We start from the raw sequence: 4,321 nt of genomic DNA, 5'->3' as shown, positions 1-4,321 counted from the left end.
ATCGTTCGTTCTGATTACACTTCTGCTCCAGGAAGTATGGTGGGGTTTTTTCCTGCAATGTTTGGGAACAAAGCAGCTCTGGGTATTGGTCTCTGCCCATCAGAAATCAGTGTTGTGATATAATTACATTTGCAAAGCAGATGGATCATCATCGAGCACGTGGCTGAAGCTCCTGTTGCAAAGAGAGGCGAAAGATCTGAGGTCTGGAAGGGAGGTGGGGTGGGGCTGAAAGCTCCTCTCTGTTCCCAGATAAGAGCCATCTAGTTTGTGTCTCTGATGTTTTTGCAAGGAGGTTGGCAGGGAGATAAATGAAGAGGCTTGAGGAAGGGAATTCATACTTACGAAGCACCTGCTGTGTGCTGGGTTCTTTCCATACCTATCTCATCATTTACAATAGACCTGAGAAGTAGGTTCTAATTATCCCCATTTTACAGGTGAGAAAACTGAGGCTCAAGACAATTAAATTAGGGGCCTATGGAAACTCAGCTGGTGTGGTCCTCGTTAGTGTTGCCCATCAGGTATTTCCAGTTCTCCTCCCAAGAAACATGAACACTTTGGTCTCTGTACCTCCCAACGTGTGATTTCTCTTCCCTGACCTTTGACTATGAGTGGAAGCAGGTGACTTCTTTAGGACAGTGAAACGTGAGCAGCAATGAAGTGTACCTCTTCGGCAGCTTTAAATGCTAATACATAACTTGTCATGTGCTCTCCCCACCCCCGCCACGGTGAGGGGCAGTGTTCCAGGTGGAGACTGCTCTGGGTCTTGGCAGTGAGGGTGCCATGGAGCAGAGCCCCCAGCCAGTGTATGAGAGCCACGAGTCATGAGTGAGAAATAAAACTTTGTTTTCAGCCATTGAAATTTTTAAGGTTTGTTTGGTGCATAACCTTGTCTGTTTGACCGCTTAATAGCCTGGCTTCAAAATTTAAGCTCTTCCCTCTATTCCACATGGCACCAAAGCATGGAGATCTGTGTAGAGAGTTAGGCATTCAGGTGTTTTGCCCATGATTCTTGATTCAGCTGGGTCTGTGAAGGCCATAGGGTAATATGGCCCTCATTTTGTTTCGTAAGGATTGTTTCTGTCTCTCTAAAGGGAGTGCAAAGATGGGGTCTCAGCCCCTCTCTCCAGACCCCTCATGGAACGCAGGGCTGCTCACATCATAGATGCTGCTGAAATGCTTCTGGCAGGAGTTACTGGAACAGATTGAAATGGTTAAGAAGACACTGCAGTGATGAAATGGGATGAAATGGAATGAATTGGGACACAGGGGCTTGAAATGGAGGAGCTCGACTTGCAGTGGAATGGGATGACATGGATGTAGATTAGGACAGAATGGATTGAACTGGGATAGAATGGAATGAGTTGGAATTTGAATGGGCTGGAAGGGCTGAGAAGGGAATAGCTTGGCATGGAATTTGGAGAGTGATATGGACTGGATCCGACGGAATGGAATGAATTGGATGGAACAGAATTAGTCATTGGATGAAAGGCATAGAATGGGATGGACAGAGTTCTTTTCGTCTAGTTTCCTATCCACACCCCACCCCTAACCCCGGCTGGCGGACTATTTTTGTTCCTGTAAGTAGTCAACATACTGTTGAGAAAGTGGCATTGTTAAAAGATGAGGGAAATAATTCTGGCTGCTTCAGGGATGGCTTCTGACCTTTAATAGTATCCATGTGTGCACGTGTGCACGTGTACACACACACGCGCGCGCGCACACACACACACACACACACACACACACACACAGGGGGGTAGAGGACGATCCTAATTGGGTACCCAGACCACAGCCCTTGAAAGAACTAACAGTTACTGGGTCCTGGGGATATATCGCTGGGTCAGGGGCATTTGGCCAATTTCATTTGGGGGAAATACATCTTACTTTCTCATCGGCTTCTCAGCCTGTTCCCCACTTCTCCTCTCTCCCTGCCCCTGTTCTGTGTTCCCTGTATAGTAACAAGAGGCTTTCTCTTGCTTTTTCCTTCCCTTTCCCAGAATGAGGGAATGTGCTTGGAAACAGTTGCCGTGGGAGCAATCTTGTTTTTGAAAAAGAAACTGTAAAAAAATGTGTTTGCGGGGTTGCCAAAGTGGAGTGAGCCTTATTTAAGTGAGTGGGGTGGTAGGAATGTGTTTACACAGCAAGCAAACGCAGGCTGGGTGTCTGCTGTTTCTTTAGTGGATGGTATTTTGAAAGGACTTTATGATCTATGTTTTAATTCATTGTTACTCCTTCCAGCCCAGGAAAGTGTGCCTTCCTGGCGTTATTCATATAGCTTGAGTTAAGCAGCAGAAAACTGACAGCCAGCCTGAACCTGTGCTTACCCGGGAGAAATCTGTGTGTGTGCAGCTCAGACAGAGCCGTGCACACATGCACGTGCATAACTGGGTGCCTCTATATCCACTGAGAGAATTAAATGTGATGTTACTTGCAGCGTGCTTAAGAGAGAGCCTGTCACATAGTGAGTTCAGATTAGTGTTAGCCCATCATCAACTGTGTGCACATGGGCGTATGCACCCAATCCTGCAGACGTTCACTGATAGGTCCGATTGTATACCGTGTGAAATTATGTCCTTGCACAGCTATGCACACCAAAAGCTGGACACATCTGTGGAATTCTGTTTATACACAGAACCCTATGCACAGCTCTGTCTGTGCTTATGAACAACCAGAGGTGCACACAACTCTACACTGTATGCCTCCTCAAAACATGAAGTCATGGAAGAACTGAACACTTATGGAGTGCTGTTTTTTTTTTTTTTAATACAACAGATATATCGAAGCGATTTGCAAGTTTCCTTTGGAAACTTGGCTCAGGGCTTTTCAAGCCTACATCACAGGATCCCATTTAGAGACACGTTTCTATATTCTACTCTTTCTTGGTTCCAAATGGCTCTTTCCTCTCCATCTCCTTGCTACTGTCTGAATCCTCATCTTATGTGCTTGTTCGTTCATTCATTCATTCATTCATTCCACTAACACTTTCTCTGCCTATTGTAAGGCTAAACATGGTTCTGGGCACAGGGCTACAAGACAGATATATGTCTCCTTACTCAGAGACTCTCTTCTATCCTGGCACCAAGTAAATTGTTTGCTAATATGTGTGAAACAGTTCACAGTCACAGAGCTCTATTGCATCCATTAAAATACTTGATTAGCACAATACTGAAGGTCTCTGATTTTGGAGATGGAATACCGGGGTTCAGATCCCAGCTGTCCCAATTACTTGCTGTAATTAGACAAGTCACTTAACATTTCTGTGCCCCACTTTCTCATCAGGAAAACAGAGGTCACAAAAGTATCCACACTTTGGTGAAGATTGAAAGAATTCTTATAGGAAAAGCCCTTAAAACAGTGTGTGGCTCATTTTCAGTGCTATAGGTTGTTGCTAAAATTCCTACTGCTGATTCTCTCAGACAGACCTGTGCAGGGAGTAGTGTTATCCCGATTTTGCACATATGAAAACAGGATCAGAGCAGTTCAGTGTTACTCCTGGATGACTGTTGCTGCCTCTCATCTGTCCTCCCTGTCTGCTCCCAGGACGGAGACCATCCTCCACCCCCCAGACAATCACTCGTTCCCTCTCCAGTTTCCCAGGAACTGGCGGTGATCACAGATTTGCATCTTGTTCTAAAAAGAGAGCCGCCACCTCTCTGTTTGTCTGAGAAGCTCCTACTTCTTTCTATTCATGTTCAGGGTCTCATTCCCTCTACGGTGGGCTCCTCAGTTAGTTCAGAACAAGAGTTTTATGTCGGGAAGTGGTGGTGGAGAGTGCTGAGGCAGAAGGTGAGTTGTGCTACATTAGAGAGAACCAGGAGCTTGCAGCCCAAACCTGGCTTCCAGTTGCTTCCAGTCTGGGTGGTTCTCTCTCCTCTCTATACCTCATCTGTGAAATGGGATCAGAGTTTTTCCAGTGTCCCACTCAGAGCAGTGTGGGAATACTGGAGGCAGCACGGGCTCTGCCTTTAGACTGACCCACGTCCAAATCCCTGATGACCTTGCTTGTCATCTCCAAGGCTGAATCGGCCTGAATTCTTTTTTTGTTTTAATTAATTAATTAATTTTTGCTGTGTTGGGTCTTCGTTTCTGTGCGAAGGCTTTCTCTAGTTGTGGCAAGCGGGGGCCACTCTTCATCGCGGTGCGCGGGCCTCTCACTATCACGTGCTCTCTTGTTGCGGAGCACAGGCTCCAGACGCACAGGCTCAGTAGTTGTGGCTCACGGGCCCAGTTGCTCCGCGGCATGTGGGATCCTCCCAGACCAGGGCTCGAACCCATGTCCCCTGCATTAGCAGGCAGATTCTCAACCACTGCGCCACCAGGG

General features: G+C 46.7%; 1 protein-coding gene across 1 annotated transcript in view; it reads left to right on the top strand.

Annotated features, from left to right (window-relative positions):
• The window catches only part of SHISA9 (shisa family member 9), a 293,574-nt gene that overhangs the window by 223,112 nt on the left and 66,141 nt on the right, over positions 1-4,321 (top strand). The window lies entirely within an intron of this gene.

Source organism: Tursiops truncatus, chromosome 15 (assembly GCF_011762595.2).
Source record: "Tursiops truncatus isolate mTurTru1 chromosome 15, mTurTru1.mat.Y, whole genome shotgun sequence".
Taxonomy (NCBI): domain Eukaryota; kingdom Metazoa; phylum Chordata; class Mammalia; order Artiodactyla; family Delphinidae; genus Tursiops; species Tursiops truncatus.
The sequence above is the reverse complement of the archived record's forward strand: the minus strand, read 5'-3'. Positions and strand labels throughout refer to the sequence as shown.